The sequence below is a fragment of the Tupaia chinensis genome, unplaced genomic scaffold (genome assembly GCF_000334495.1).
Source record: "Tupaia chinensis unplaced genomic scaffold, TupChi_1.0 Scaffold000610_1, whole genome shotgun sequence".
Classification (NCBI taxonomy): Eukaryota; Metazoa; Chordata; class Mammalia; order Scandentia; family Tupaiidae; genus Tupaia; species Tupaia belangeri.
In genome coordinates this window covers 2,557,134-2,574,813 of record NW_006160129.1, presented here as the reverse complement: position 1 = coordinate 2,574,813, position 17,680 = coordinate 2,557,134, and the positions used below count along the sequence as shown (strand labels likewise).

At 39.2% G+C, this 17,680-nt stretch overlaps 1 protein-coding gene across 3 annotated transcripts in view; it reads right to left on the bottom strand.

The window, feature by feature from the left end:
* Nucleotides 1–17,680, bottom strand: part of MKLN1 (muskelin 1) — a 390,424-nt gene that overhangs the window by 130,220 nt on the left and 242,524 nt on the right. The gene's annotated exons all lie outside the window — the stretch shown is intronic.

Genomic DNA, 17,680 nt, shown 5'->3' with positions numbered 1-17,680 from the left:
GGAAATTCTAAGGCTAGAGACAAATGAAGCTATATATAAACACTGTGTTTGGCAAAGTTCCTTTTTACAGGGATATGAGTTTATTTCTGAAACTTTATATGTATAGTGGGATTGAACAAATAAGTAAATGGATGGTAGATATATGAACCCGGCTTTTCACTTATGGACCAGAAGTTACAGATAAGCAAGTGATATCAAAATGAATCTCTATAAACAGGGACATTAGTGGGAAATCGTGCTTAGCTAAATATAGACATAGATAAATAGATACAGAAGTAATTACTTCTATGTATGTGTGTGCGCACACGTACACACACACACACAAATAGCATTTTCCAACTCTGTCCACTAGGAGGGACTAGAAGCAGTGGTACATCAGTAGTCATGAGCATAGCCAGCACCCAGATCCTGGTTTCTATATACCATTCACCAATAAAAGAAAACAAGAATTCTTAGAGAAATAGCTGATGCTAGGGCTAGAGGAGAATACAGAAGATAAGCTTGGAGTATCCTGTGCCCAAAAGAAGTGTTTAAGAAAGAGAGGGGGAGAAAGAGAGCGAGAGATGTCACAAAGACACAGAGGAGCCAGCATGAAAGAATGGAAGAATGACTAGCTAAAGCTGGGAAATTTAAACAACAAAATAAAATATGTGGGGGTTAGACAATGGTACAGTCATAATGTGATGTTTTGCAGGGCTGGCCCAAATGGAAAGGTTCAGGGCTCACTTCTGGTAGCTTCCCTGGATGTGCCAGGCAAGCACGGCCATGATCCTGGGCTAGCTAGGGCTGGAGATGAATTGTGTCAGGGCTTTGTCAGAGTTTGGTCTCTGTCTCTCTTGCTCATGGGAAGGAGCAAGAGAGGGGTTACACAGGATTAGATTATAACCTAAAATATAAAATAAATACTCAAGAGATCATGTCAATTTAAATAACTACATCAGACAAACCTAAAGTAAGGAACACTGACCAAAATACATGATAATAGAATCATATATATCTAATAATAGAGTTCAAGCCACAATGATGACTTAACTTTCTAGCTGTAATTAATCAAAAACAAAATTAAGGTGAAAATCACAGTAAATATGAAAAGAAATAGATTTTAAAAATAGTACAAGATTAATGTCTCTCAGCACCTGGAAAATTAATAAACACCTATGTACTATTAGGGCAATGGTAAGGCATAATGGCACTTTTAAAAAAGGGACAAAAAAGATCTAAAACAACGTGAGGAAGCTAGTCATGTCATAATCTAAAAATGAGCAGATAGACCACTAAATACAAAGTCAAAGGGGGCAAACAGTAACCATATATTTGATCTTGTGAATTTCGAGATACCTATTAGACAGCCCACTGGAGATATGGTAGTTGAACATCTGATGGTGAAATTAAAGAGAAATAAGACTGAATTAAATACATTATTTTTAGGCAGTCTCTGTTACACTGCTGGTATTAATATACCAAACTGTGGAAGTGGAAGCCACATGTTGAGTGCTGTTGGTATCTGCAGTCTGGCTGGCCTGAAAACATACTGTGTACCTAGGACCCCAGCAGGTTAGAGGACTGGAGAAAGGGGATCACAGTGTGATTAAGCTCTATGGAAGGTTGGTGTCTCTCTGTCTCTCTCTCTTACGCAAGTGCTCTATCATGAATTTAAAAAGAAAGTTCACGGAAAAATGAAATTAAAGTATGAACAAAGATACATATATGTATATCTTTAAAGACATCAGTGTATCACTGCTATGTAAAGCCATGACACTGAGTAATTGACTTAGGGAATGAAACAGAGCTAGGAAACAGAACTGTAAAAACTGATGAAATCGGGTACCAGCAGATGGCATAATAGTTACATCACTGGACTCTCACGTAGTGGACCATGGTTCAAGTCCTGGACCCAGCAACTTAAAACTCACACCTGGCGTGTGTGCATGCATGCCCAAGATACTGAGAGGAGAATGTAGTGTGGCTATGTGGCCATTCCCCTAGGGAGTGATTTCTCACTCTCTGTCTGTCTGTCTCTCTGGTGAGCACAAGTGCCCTATAGCAAAAATCTCTCTAAAAAAAGAGAATTGATTAAGCTTTGATGGTTCAGAAGAAAAGGATCAAGGAAAAGAAATTGTAGAGGACCAAAGATGGATAAAATGAAAATCAAGAAAGGAGGTATGCTAAATGAACAAAGTACTTTTGAGAAGAAAGCTATGCAAAATGTTGAGAAGACACAGACTTGGTGGTATTCATCTTCACGTGCCTAAATGTTGCTACATACAAGGCACTTAATAAATACTTGATAATGATATGAACAAATAAATAGCACTAAAAAGAAAAAAAGAGTAGCTTCAGCAAAGCATGTAGCATATGAGCCCTGTTGCTTACCTGTAATTTAAAGTTCATACTAATTTGAAATAAAAATGAGAAATAAAACACAGACCAGAAAAGGTGTGAGGCTGCCCTAATAGGGATTTAGAAAGGTGGGAGCTTTGAAGATATTCCTGTTAATCTCCAGTCCTGAAAAAAGCTTGGCCCAAAGAGAAGGACCATGAGATCCACAGATACGTCTCTCCTCACTCAGAGGAATCAATAGCATGAACACTGCTGTGACAATTTGCCAATGGTAACATAGTCCTTTATTATCATGATCAAGTATTATGTACTATACATAGTTACATGTGCTATACTTTTATAATACTGGCAGCACAGCAGGTTCTTTGATAGCAGCATCACAAGTATGTGAGTAATGCATTGCACTACAGGGTTATGACAGCTACCAGGTCACTTGGCAATAAAAATTTTTCACCACTACAATTTTATACTATGTAGTTCTTTGTTAACCAAAAAGACATCGTTATGCAGTACATGACTATTTAAAAGAGTATAAAAGGATTCAACCTTAGAATGTTTTTCCTTTAGTAGTTTAAAAACGCCCTCCAAAAGCTTGGGCCTTTTTGTTGAATAATGTAATAAAATAGATCTAGAAGAGATCAACTGGGCCAGCAGGGGGCATGGTGGTCAAAGTGGCAAAGATCCCACACAGTCAACTACACGGTCCAAATCCTGGACCCGGCATCTTGAAAACAAGCTGGCGTATGTGCGTTCATACCCAAAATGTCTAGAGGAGAATGGAGGAAGAGAGGAAAGATTGTGGCATGGCCACTCCCATGGGGAGTGATGTGATTTCTCTCTCTCTCTCTTTTTTCTCTCTCTCCCTCTCTCTCTGCAACAGACAAAAAAATGAAAAAACAAAAAAATCAACTTCAACTTCAACCAGGAATCCAAGACCTTGGAGCTAGGCCACTAATTGGCTGGCTAATCCAACACATAATCTCTCAGCAATTTAAATCCTTTATCTTCAGTGTAAATAGAAAGGTAGAATTCCTTAGGCTCAAACTTCTTCCAGCTCTAATCAAGGCAGTTGAAATACACAACTCTAAGAGCATCACTCATGAGGGCATGCTAACCTTATACAATTCTATGAAAAGCTTTCACATCCTTCATTCAAGGTATCACAATAATCCTCCTCCTACACAGCACTCAGTAATCATACACAATTGATTACAACAGAGCTTCCATTATGTGTGAGCACTCTGCTGGAATAATTCCACAGTACTGTGGCCAAAGAGATTATAATCCACTTTTTAATACATTAAAAAATGTATATAGCATAACATTTAAGAAACACAAAAAGTATATAATAAAAGAACTACAATTTAAAATGTAAAATAAAGATTCATTCAAATCCATTTTGAATATCTACAGCTGTATTAAAGTATAAAAAATATAGCTTTCCCTAGATCACTTACTCAAATACTTGTACACACTATAGACGACTTAGATTCAATTCCAAATACTTTCCAACTTTAAGACAGGAACATAGTAGGGATGAAACTCTAGCATAAGCTGGGTTACTTATTCAACAAATATTTATCAAATCCTACTGTATGTTAGGTGGTGTGTTAGGCTCTGAGAATACAGTGGCATATAAGATAGACATGGTCATCACTTATGATATATTAACAGTCAAAACCAAGGAGAACATAAACAAGTCAAATCATAAACAAATTAATTACAGACTACGACAAGTACCATAAATTTTAAAAGTACTGAGATAGGAAGTTCTTTTATTCTTGATCTAAAACTAAAAAAAATAAAATAAATTGAAAAATGCTAGTTACATGAATTAGAAGTCACTTAATGTAAAAATGTAGGGGAAAAGAATCTACTCTTCCCAAAGGAAACAAACTGAAATCCTGACAATAGGAAATAATCTGAACAAGAAAATTTGAGAACTGGATAAATTAGATAATATTCTTCACAGACTCTAAGATACAGTAAATGCAAAGAAGGTAGGAAATGTCTAAGGTAGCAAGACAACATTCAAAAAGTGCTGATTACAGACTGTAAGATTTCAGAACTAACCTACCAATATTATCTTACTTTCAGAAAGACAAGAGACCCACGCAAGAAAGTGCAGGAAAGATAAAAAACAAACAAACAAACAAAAACCTAAGCAAAGCAAAAAGACTGAGAACCCCAGGAGAGCTTAGATTTCTATTTTAGATGGGCAGAGGTCCAAGTAACACAAACATCAAAAAGCACAATAGCAAAGGAGCCTCTTTATAAAGAGAAATATCTACAAATCATAGATGTAACAGCAAAAAGCTGTAGTGTATCTCAAAAGCTCAAATTTTTTAAAGAATTAATTTATTTAGCTTTATTCACCATCTTTTTTATTTGACCAGTGAGAGAGACAGAGAAAATGAGAAAACAAGCAACCCACCAGGTCTGGGACTGACAATGTGGTCAACCACGTTGGGAGTCCAGCGCCTTAACTGCCATGCCACCTGCCAGCACCCAAAAGCCAAATTTTTTAAAAGACTTCATAAATGAGAGAGACACAGAAATACAAAACTCAAAAACTACACTGGTGGGACCAGCAGTTGGCGTAATGGCTATGTCACTGGACTCCCATGTAGTCAGTCAACCAAGGTTCACATTCCGGATCCGGTGGCTTAAACTCACGCCGAATGTGTGTGTGCCCAAGATCCCAAGAGGAGAATGGAGGAGAAGGGATTGTGGCGTGGCCTTCTCCCCTGGGGGGGGTATGATTTCTCACTTTCTGTCTCTCTCTGTCTCTCTGGCGAGGACACGTGCCCTATAGCAAAAGCCTCTTCAAAAAAAAAAAAAAAAATTACACTGTTCAATCCTTTCCTCCTGCAGAAGTTTTTTCTTCTGAAACTACCAGAAAACCAACTTGTTTAAACACTTAAAAATAAAATGAAGGCCTGTAGTAAGATGTTGTAGGCAAACAACATTCTAACAGAAAATAGAAACTCTTGAAAAAATTGTGTCCCCATGTAAGACAAAATTGTTAATTATTTCAAAATGATCTAAAAGAAATTAAGAGTTAATACTTTATTAAGCAGCAATTAAGTCAAATCTACAACAGCTCAGAAACAGTATGATCAGATCATAAAATAGCTGATAAGGCTCATGAATGAGGGAAAAATTTCCCCCCAGATACAAGGACTAAATTATAGGCCAGATAGTGGTAGTACAGCAAGAAAATGCAATGCTCTGCAAGGCAATCCCATGTGAGAAGGTTGTAAATTCGAGGCTGGAGACTTCCCTGAGTACAATGGGTACACATCTGCCCACGATATGGGGCTGTGTGAAGGCCCATAGTGGATCACAGCAACAGTGCCATGTTGCGGGAGGGGGTATGTCTGTCTGTCTGTCTGTCTCTCTCTCTCTCTCTCTCTCTCTCTCTCTCTCAATAAAGACTAAATTAGGGGGCCAGCAGATGGCATGGTGGTCAAGGTGCTGGACTCCCACATGGCCAACTGTGGTTCGAGTATGGGACCCGACGACTTGTTTTCTCGCTTTCCCTTTCTCTCTCTCTGGTCAAATTAAAAGATAATAATAACAAATGAAATTAAATAAGTAATTCTTTTTTGTAAAAAAAAAAAAAAAGATTAAATTAGAAGTAACTTCCCCTCAAAGACTCTTCCTCCAAAAAAATTAAAAAGTCCAATAAAAGAAAAATAGGTTAAAAAGTGAATGAAAATAGTGAAAACAATACAAAAGAGAGTAGCAGTAAGCAGTTGGTCCAAAAACATATTGGTTGTCAGAAAAGTCATGACACAATTTTTTGCACTGAAAAACATGAGACATTTCCAACCCAATATAATTGGAAACACTGAAAAGATACAAAGGGTACACTAGGGAAATTCAACCCAGAAAATCCCTAGTACAAACTACTGGTCTGTTTTTTTTTTTTTTTTTTTTTTTTAAAGAATTATTTATTTAGGGACCAGCAGATGGCATAATGGTTATGTTGCTGGACTCCCACAGAGTCGACTGCAGTTCAAGTCCCAGAACCAGCAATTTAAAACTCACGCCAGGCCCATGTGCATGCATCCCCAAGATCTTGAAAATGGAGAAGGGTTGCAGCATGGCCATCCCTCCTGGGGGTGGGAGGATGGTGATTTTTGGTTTCCGTCTCTGTCTCTCCATCGAGTGCACATACCCTATGGCAAAAATCTCTCTCCAAATAAAAAACAGATGCATTTAACTTTTTTTTAGCCATTTTCTTTTTTACTTTTTAAATATTTATTTAATGTTATTCTTCAGTTTGATCAGAGAGAGAAAAAGAAAGGGAGAATGAGAAAGCAAGCTCCAGGTTTGGGACTTGAACCACAGTCAGTCATGTTTTGGGAGTCCAGTGCCCTAATTCCCATGCAACCTGCCAGCCTCAAGATTTATTTAATTTTATTTATTACTTTATTTTTTAATTTGACCAGAGAGAGAGAAGGAAAATGAGAAAGCAAGTCACCAGGTCCAGGACTTGAACCATGGTCAGCCATGTGGGAGTCTAGTGCCTTAACCACCAAGCCACTTGCTGGCCCCTGAACAACTTTTTAAAGAGCTTTCTGATTTTTTTTTTTTTGTATTTTTTTTTTAACTTTTTTGAGGATCCAGGTAAAAATGAGTACACTGTAAAAAAAACTGTGCTTCAAGTTTAAAGGCACAGATTTGACCAACACATTCCTTGAGCCCTTTCTGAGAAATCTACAAAAGAATAAAATATATGTAATAATAAATGACTTCAAAACTTCAGCATAAAATCTGATCTTATCAACTAAAAATACTTATAGATACGGAACTAAAACTAATTGTAAAGATTAGGACACCTTATAAAAAATGTAATGTGGGGGGTGGCAGCAGTTAGCATAATAGCTATGTCACTGGACTCCCATGTAGTCGACCGTGGTTCGCGTCCCGAACCCGGTGGCTTAAAACTCACGCTGGGCGCATGTGTGTGCATGCCCAAGATCCCGAGAGGAGAATGGAGAAGGGATTGCGGCATGGCCATCCCACCTGGGGGGTAATTTCTCACTTTCTGTCTCTCTGTCTCTCTCTGTCTGTCTGGTGAGTGCACACACCCTATAACAAAAACCTCTTCAAAAAAACAAAAAAGAAAATGTAATGTGGGGGCCAGCAAGTGGCGTGGTGGTTATGGTACTAGACTCCCAAATGGCCAACTGTGGATAGAGTCCCAAACACAGGTGGCTTGAAAATCACGCCAGGTGCGTGTGCATGTGTGTCTAAAATCCCAGGAAGAGAATGGAGGGGAAGGGACTGCGGTGTGGCCAACTCCCCTGGGGGGTGATTTTTCACTCCCTCTCTCTAGCAAGCACACACACCCTATGACAAAAACCTAAAAGTAATATGTGCTGCAATAATGTGGAAAGAAGAGATGTAACCAAAATATGAGAGAAGAACGGAGAGACTAAGTACAAACCAGAATATACTTAGTAAATATCTCATCAATATTAATAGGAAAGAAAAGATCATCACTTAAAATTAGATGTTTGGGGCCACACTGTGGCCTGGTGGTTAAGGGAGCTAGATCCCATATGGTCAACCATGTAGTCTGAGTCCTAGATCTAGCAGCTCAAAAACTAAGCTAGGAACATGTGTGCCTGTGCCCAAGATCCCAATAGGAAGGAGAAGTGGAAAATGGATTTTAGCCTGACCATCCAAATAGTGGATACTTTCCCCCTCTCCTTCTCTCTGTCTCTCTCATGAGCACATGCACCCTCTGACAAATTGAAAAAAAAAAAAATGTTGGAGAAAAGGGAAGGACAGAAAAGGTTCTCAGTTGGGTTGGCCCCATCGTATAGTGGTTGGGGAGTCAGATCCTACATGGCTGACTCCACGGTTTGAGTCCTGGACTTGGTAGTTTGAGAGACACAGCTGGTGTCTCAAATCCCAAAAGGATTAAGTAACAGAGGAGGACTGCAGCGAGGTTAGGGGGCACTATGCCTAGGCATATTATATTCCAACTGCAGTCCAAAGTCTTGAAAAAAGCCAGAGGAAAATATATTTTTTATAGGGGAATAAAGATAAGAATGACATTGAATTTCTCATCAAAAACTTGTATATGAATGAGTGGAACGAAATATTGAAAGTGTTGAGAAAAAGAACTATTACCCTAAAACTATATCCTGTGAAATTATCTTTAAAGTGAAGGAAAAGAAATATTTTCTAAAACAAAAATTGAGGAAATTTGTCACCAATAGACTTGCCTTGCAGAAATGTAAAAAAAAGTTTTTTAGAGAAGAAAAATGATATATTCAGAGGCATTAATCTACATTAAAAAAAAAAAAAGTGGCTGGAGAAGCATTCAATTAAGAGAAAATAAAAACCATGGGGACCAGCAGGTGGCGTGGTTGATAAGGCACTAGACACTCCCACATGGCTGACGGCAGTTTGAGTACTGGATCCAGTGGCTTGCTTTCTCACTTTCCTTCTCTCTCTCTCTCTCTCTCTCTCTCTCTGTGTGTGTATCTGGTCAAATTAAAATAAATGAATGAATAAATAAAATTAAATAATTCAAAAAATATATTAAAAAAGAAAATAAAAACCTGCATTTTCTTATTCTTAACTGATCTAGTATGTTCAAAGCAACAATACCAACAATATAGAGTGATTATAGCATATTGAGAAGTGAAATGAGTAAAAGCAAAGTTACAAGAGATAAGAGGGATGCTATGTTTTGAAAGTTCCCTCTTAAGTTCATGTTGAAATTTAACTGTCACTGTAACACTATTAAGAGGTGGGGCCTTTAAGGAGTGATTAGGCTATTGATGCTGTTACCATGAAAGTAGGTTCATTGTCACAAGAGTGGGTTCCTTGTAAATGGACAAGTTACTCTTTGCCCTCTCTGCCTTTCTACCATGGGATGTATCATGAAGGCTCTCACCAGATGCTGGCCCCTCAATCTTAGATCTTAACAGCCTCCACAACTATAAGTCAATAAATTTGTGTTCATTATAAATTACCTAACCTGTAGCATTCTACCTTAGTATAAACAGACCAAGACAGAGAGAAATAGCAAATACTCTGATAAAAGGAACCAGACACTACCATGAAGTAGTACTCTGTGTTAAAGTTTAACTTAACTGTTTATTCTTTTTTTCTTGGAGAGGTTTTTGCTATAGGGCGCGTGTGCTCGCCAGACAGACAGAGAGAGACAGAGAGACAGAAAGCGAGAAATCATCCCCCAGGGGGGATGATCACGCCACAATCCCTTTTCCTCCATTTTCCTCTCGGGATCTTGGGCACACACACGTGCCCGGCATGAGTTCTAAGCCACCAGGTTCGGGATGCGAACCGCAGTCAAGTACGTGGAAGTCCAGCGACATAGCCATTACACTAACTGCTGGTTCCCAACTGTTTATTATTAAACTCTAGTACAACCAACTACACAGTTTGAGTCTCAGACCTTGTAGCTTGAAAAATAAGTTGGGAGGGATCAGCAGTTAGCGTAATGGCTATGTCGCTGGACTCCCATGTAGTCAACTGCGGTTCGCGTCCTGGACCCGGCTGCTTAAAACTCATGCTGGGCACCTGTGCGTGCGTGCCCAAGATCCCAAGAGGAGAATGGGGGAGAAGGGATTGTGGTGTGACCATCCCCCCGGGGGGTGATTTTTCGCTTTCTGTCTCTATGTCTCTCTCTGTCTGTCTGGTGAGCGCACGCGCCCTACAGTGAAAATCTCTCTAAAAAAATAAAAAAGAAAAAAGAAAGGGTGCTGGCGGGTTAGCAGGTGGCATGGTGGTTAAGGGCATAGGACTCCCACATGGCTGACCATGGTTCGAGTCCCAGATCTGGCAGCTTGCTTTCTCTTACCTTCCCCTCTCTCTCTCTCCCTCTCAGTCAAATTAAAATAAATAAATACAATAAAGAATTCTTAAAAAAAAAAAAAAAGAAAAAGAAAAAGAAGCTGGGCACTGTGTGTGTGTGTGTGTGTGTGTGTGTACCCAAAATCCCAAGAGGAGAATGGAAGAGAAGGGTTTGTGGCATGCCTATATCTCTTTAGAGGGTGATTTCTCACTTTCCCTCTCTCTCTGTCTCAGATAAGCAAATGCATCCTATACCAAAACAAATAAAAAAAACAGAGTAAGTACAAATATGGTCGATTTCAACCAACCATTTATATGTGAATGGTCTAAATGTTATGACAGGCAGTAAGTAGTCAGACATGAGTAAGGAGAAGATCCAGAGGTCTCCTGGTACCACAGGAAACACCCCAATGCCCTTTTGTAATTCTGTGGTTGGGAACATCCTACTACTCAAGATAGGGGACAGCACAGACAAGCTTACATAACTTGGAGCATGCTCAGTATTGTAAACAGGGAGCTTACATAATTTGAACAGACCTTATAGAACTTGGAGCATGCTCAATACTGAGTTTGGCTGACCTCAAGTAACCTTTAGCTCATTAACACATCATTTGCAATGACTCCTGGTAAATTATTATATAACAAGGCCCAACTGAGCATGTACTGAAGAGAAAGGGGAGGAGCAAAGAAAGAAAAAGCACACAATGCAGAAACCTAGAGGCTGATATCCACTCTTGGAGCCAGCCCACTCCTACCTCTCAGAATGTACTTTCACTTCTGTATTTCCCTGCTTTGTACTTTGGTTTTACCTTGCTATAAAGCTTTGTTGTTTCATAGCATGACTGTCTCTCGGCTGAATTCTTTCTTCCAAGGAGACAAGAACTGAGGTATTCATGTCCCCTTTAACATAAAGTAACCAATTAAAAGACAGACTTGTCAGAGTAGATGTAAAAAAACAAAACCCAAGTATGTTGTCTAAAAGAAATTCACCATAAATATAAAGACATGGATAGATGAATATAAAGAAATGGAGAAAAATAGATCATGCTTTCAACAGGAAGCTGAAGTAACTATACTAATATTAAGCAAAGCAGATTTTAAAAAAAGGAAAATCATCAAGGATAAATAGGGGTATTACATAATAAATCTTAAAAAAAAAAAAAAAGTCAATTCTCCAAGAAGACATAGCAATCTTCAGTGTGTCTGCACCAAACAAATTGTCAAAATACTTAAAGGAAAAATAGAATTGCAAGAAGCACTATTATAATTGGTGGTATCAACATCCCTCTCTCAGTAACTGACAGATCCAGCAGGTAGAAATTCACAATACTATTGAACTGAACAGCAACATCAATCAACTGAATTTAATTGACACTTACAAAAAACCTCATCCAACAGTAGAAACATTTCTCCTCAAGCTCACACAAGAACATTCACCAAGTTAGATCATAAAACACATGTTAGCAATGTAAAAGAATAGAAAATTAAATAAAGTATGCTCTCATACCTCAATGGAATTAAGCTGGAAATCATTCACAGAAAGATAGCTGGAAAATCCCAAAATATGTGGAGTAAACAGCATACTTATAAATAACCTATCAGTCAAGCAAGTCTTATGCTAAATTTTAAAATATTCTGGGCAAAGTAAAAATGAAAGAAAACTTACAAAATGTGTAAGCCATGAAGAAAGAAATACTTAGATGGAAACTTGGCAGCATGTAATGCATATCAGAAAATCAAAAAGATTCAAAGTCAGGGGCTCAATGGTAGTACAGTAGTAAAATGCTACTGTCTCTGCGAGATTGATCCATATGAGAAGATTCCAAGTTCATTTACAGAAACTTTAGTGAGCATGCATATGCCTGGGATCTGGGGATGGCTGGGGATGGATTGTGGCATTGAGACCCTGTTACAGGTGCTGTCTCTCTGTCCCTCTTACTTATGAAGGAAATAAACTTAAAAAAAGAAAAGAGGAGGGCTAGCAGGTGGCATGGTGGTTAAGGTGCTGGATTCCCACATGGCCAACTTCACAGTCTCGAACCTGACAGCCTAAAAAACACACCAGGTATATGTGTGTGCATGCCCAAAATCCCGAGAGGAGAATGGAGAAGGGATTGCATCATGGCCATCCTCCTTCGGGGTGGGGAGGTATGATTTCTTACTTTCTCTCACACTCTGGCAAGTGCATGCACTTTATGGCAAAAAAAAATCTCAAAGAAAAGAGTTGGCCAGCTTTATGGCCTAGTGGTCAAGGGAGCCAGATCCCACAGGGTTGGCCACAGTTCAAATTCCAGTCCTGGTAGCTTGAAAAACACACCAGGTTCATGTGTGTGCATGCAAAACCCAATAGGATAGAGAAACAGAATAGAAGAGATTGCAGTAGGATCACCCCTACTCAGGGGTCCTTTATCCTCTTCTCTCTGTCTCTCAACATTTTTTTAAGGGAAAAGAGAGCCAGTTCTATGGGAGTGGTTAAGCACAGTACATAGGGAGTCAGATCCCACATGGCCAACAGCAGTTCAAATCCCAGTCCCAGTGGTATGAAAATCACACTGGGTACATGTGTATGTATGCCCAAGATCTTGAAGGGAAGAAGAAATGAGCAAGAAAGACTGTAACGCAATCACACCTGACTGGTGGTGCTTTCTCTCTCTCTTCCTGGTGAGCACATGCACCCTCTGGCAATAAAAGGAAAATAAATAAAAATTAAGAGCAATGATCGATGAAATTAAAAACAGGAAATGAACAAAGAAAAGCAATTAAACCAAAAGCTAGCTACTTGGAAAGAAATAAAACAATCAAACAAACAAACTGACAAACCTCTAACTAGCCTAACAAAAAAAAAAAAAAAAAAAAAACCAGCAGGGCCATCTCTGTGGCCTAGTGGATAAAGCAGTTAGACCTGCCACTTCCAACCACACAATTCAAGTCTTGGACCCAGTGGCTTGAGAAACATGACTGGTGTGTCTGCATTCATGCCCAAAATCCTGAAAAGGAGGGAGAGGCAGGAGAATAAATGGCACTGTGACTATTCCCCGCTGTGACCATTCCCCACAGCAGACGCATTCTCCTCTACCCTTCTCTTTAAATCTGTCTCTCTCAGGTGAGCACATGGACCCTCTAGAAAAAAAAAAAAAGCCATGAATTTCTAATATTAGGAATGAAAAAAGGGTCATCACTACTGATCAGTTGGGTGTTAAAAAATAATAAATTGAATATTGTTTAAAAAATTCCCGCAATATTGATAAAGGAAATGAAATGAATTAATGGACTGAAATGGATTATTTGAAAGACACAAAATACCAAAACCCAAGAAGAAAGGGATCTGAACTATTAGTAAAACGTTATCAATAATTAGTAATCTTAAAAAAAAAATGACAGTACTAAGTCCAAAAGGTTTTGCTAGTGAATTCTACCAAATATTTTTTTTCTTTTCTTTTTTTTTTTTTGGAGAGGTTTTTGCTGTATGGCATGTGTGCTCACCAGACAGAGACAGACAGACAGAAAGCGAGAAATCACCCCCTGGGGGGGATGGCCACACCGCAATCCCTTCTCCATTCTCCTCTCGGGATCTTGGGCACGCACGCACATGCGCCTGGCCTGAGTTTAAGCCACTGGGTCCAGGACTTGAACCGCGGTCGACTATGTGGAAGTCCAGTGCCATAGCCATTATGCTAACTGCTGGTCCCCAGAATTCTACCAAATATTTAAGAAAATAATAATAATACCTATTCTCTAGAATGTCTTCCAGAAAATAACAGAGGAAACACTTCCTTTTTCTATGAAGCCATTATCATTCTAATTCCAAAATCAATAAAGACATTACAGGAACCAGCAGGAGGCATAGTGACTAAGGCCTTGGACTCCACTCCCTCATGGCCAACTGAAGTTAGAGTTCCTGACACAGTGGTTTGAAAATCACACTGGGTGGAACCAGCAGTTGGTGTAAAGGCTATGCCACTGGACTCCCATGTAGTTGACTGCGGTTCAAGTCCCAGTGGCTTAAACTCACATTAAACTCACACTGGGCGTGTGTGCGTTCATGTCCAAGATCCATGGAGGAAAAGGGATTAAGGTGTGGCCTTAATCCCTGGGGGGGGGGGGGGGGGTGTGGTTTCTCGCTTTCTGTCTCTGTTTCTCTCTTTCTGGCAAGCACACACGCCCTATAACAAAAACCTCTCCAATAAAAAAGAAAAAAGAAAATCACACTGGGTGCACATGCACTTGTGCCTAAAATCCCAAGAGAACAGAGGAGAAGGGATTGTGGCATAGCTATCCCCCCTTCCCCAGGAGGGGAGTGGATTTCTCACTTTCTCTCTCTCTCTGTTTTTCTTCCCTTCCCTTCCCTCTGGCAAGCGCATGCACCCTACAGTAGAAATCCCTCTCTCTCTCTCTTTTTTTTTTAAAAAAGACATTACAAAAAAGAAAAACTCCAACTGACTGTCTCTTATGAATCTAGATACAAAAATCCTTTCAACAAAGCCAGCAGGTGGCGTAGTGGTTAAGGCACTGGACTCCCAATGGCGACTGCAGTTCAAGTCCCAGATCCAGCAGCTTGAAACTTTCGCCAGGTGCATATTAATGCAAGGCCAAAGTCCTGAGAGGAGAATGGAGGAAAAAGGATTGTGGTTTGGCCACCCTCCCTACTTCAAGGAGTGATTTCTCACTTTCTGGCCCTCTGGCAAGCACATATGCCCAATATCAAAAATTTCTCCAAAAAAAAAAAAAAAATCCTCTTAACAAAATACTAGCAAATCAAATTCAATAATGTATAAAAAAACTTTACATGCCATAAACGAATGTATTTGTTCCAGATATGCAAGGCTAGTTCTACATTCCAAAATCAATTAATGTAATATGTATCAACAGACTTAAGAGTCTATCAACAGATGCAGAAAAAAGCATTTCATAAAATCCAAGACACATCCATGATGAAAAATATCAAGCTAACCAAGAATGAAAAAGACTTTCCTTAAATTGATAAAGACAGGACATCTACAACATACCTACAACTAATTCCATATTTACTGACAAGAAACTAGATGCTTTCTCTCTAAGACTAGGAATAAAGCACTCCTAATTCAACATCATAGTGGAAGTCTTAGCTAATGCAAAAAGTCAAGAAAAGAAGGAAAAAAAAGGTATACAGATTGAGAAAAAAGAAATAACACTATTTTCACAGATACATCTACACAGAAAATTCTAAAGAATCAGCAAACTCCTGGAACTAATAAGAAATTATAGCAAAATTACAAGGCATAAGATTAACATTCAAAAGTCAACTGAGGGGGCCAGCAGGTGGCATGGTAGTTAAGGGCACTGGACTCCCACATGGCTGACCACGGTTCAAGTCCCAGACCTGGTGGCTTGCTTTCTCACTCTTCACTCTGTCTATATATATCATATATCTTTGTCTCCCTCTATGGCAAGCATATATGTCCTCTGGCAATTAAAAAAAATTAATGGCAGTTGGCGTAATGACTATGTTGCTGGATTCCCATGTAGTCGACCGCGGTTTAAATCCTGGACCCGGTGGCTTAAACTCACAGTGGGCACATGTACGCGTATGCCAAGGTCAAGAGAGGAGAATGGAGGAGGAAAGGCGGCGTGGCCATCCTCCCTGGGGGGTGATTTCTCGTTTTCTGTCTGTCTCTGTCTTTCTGGTGAAGCACACACCCTACAGCAAAACAAACAAACAAACAAACAAACAAAAACCTTTTCATGGGGGCCAACAGGTGGCATGGTGGGTAAGGCACTGTACTCCCACATGGCCAACTGTGATTTGAGTCCTAGACTCAGCAGCTTGCTTTCTCACTCTCTCTCTCACTCTCTCTGCCAAACACTAATCAATCAATTAATTCTTTTAAAAATCTCATGATGTGTACAAATTTTTTTCGAAAGAACTTGCTTTTTTTTTTTTTTTTGGTCTGTTAAGTGTTTCTTCCCTTTGTACCTCACACCCACCCTCCACCACCCACTCTCTACTACCCACTCCCCTCCCTTACAATCTTTGGTATCTACACTTAGCATCTCTAATATTATATCTCTTAAAAAAGTTTTTTAAATTTTACAGATAATAAAGAGATAAAAGGCTAAACTGTCACAGAAAATTCTCAGAGCAGAAGACGTCATGAAGTCAAGTAATTTGTAATCTACTCCCATATGGTCATTTTCCTTACTGGGCTTCAATTTGTATGAATTAAATAGTTTCTTGACGCGACTGCAATAACAAAGACAAAAAAATCAGCTAACAGAAAATCTGGCACAGTAGTTCCTCAAATAATTAAACACAGACTTACCATGACTCAGAAATTCTGCTAGGCATATACTCAAGAGAAATGAAAACAAATGTCCACATAAAAACTTGTATCGAAATGTTTACAGCAGCATCATTCCTGAGAGCCAAAAAACAGGTACAACTCAAAATGTCTAGCAACTAATGAATGGATAAACAAAAGGTGGTATATCCATAGGACAGAATATTGTTAGCAACAAGAAGGATATAGTACTGATACATGCTACAGTGTGTGTGAACTTTGAAAACAGTATCCTAAGTCAAAGAAGTCAATCATGAAAGACACCACATGCTATATGATTTCATTTATATGAAGTATCTGGAACAGGCAAGCCAAGATACAGAAAGCTGGTGATTGCCTAGGGACAAAAGACTAAGTGGATAATGGCTAAAGGGAATATTTTTTCTTTTTGAGTTCATGAAAATGTTCTAAAATTGACTATGATGATAGTCACACCTATCTGTGAACATACTAAATATGACTGAATTGTATACTTTAAATACTTGAATTGCAAGGCATGTAAATTACACCTAAATATGTTCTGTTAAAAAAAAAAAAAAATCTACAGGAGGGGACCAGCAGGTAGCATGGTGGTTAAGGCGCTAGACACTCCCGCATGGCTAACTACAGTTTAAGTCCCAGACCTGGTGGCTTGCAGCTTGCTTTCACACTTTTTCTCGCTTGCTCGCTCTCTCTCTCTCTCGCCCCCCCCTCTGGCCAAATTAAAATAAATTAACAAATAAATTAAAATACATAATTATTTTTTTTAAAAATTATTTTATTTAACATTTGTTTGTTTATTTATTTATATTTGACCAGAAAGGGAAAAAGTCACCAGGTCTGAGACTCAAACCATGGTCGGCCATGTGGAAGTCCAGCATCCTTAACCACCATGCCACCTGCCAGCCCCAGTAAATCATTCTTTAAAAAGAAAAACAAAATAACTACAGGGACCAGCAGAGGGCCTATAATGGTTAGGTCGCTGGACTCCTACATAGTAGATCACAGTTCCAGTCCTGGACCTAACAGCTTAAAATTCATGCTGGGCACATGTGCACACGCACGTGCCCAAGATCCCAAGAGGAGAATGGAGGAGAAGGGATTGTGATGCGGCCATCCCCCCTGTGGGGTGACCTCTCTCTCTCTCTCTCTCTCTCTCTCTCTCTCTCTTTCTCTCTCTCTGGCAAGCGCATGTGCCCTAT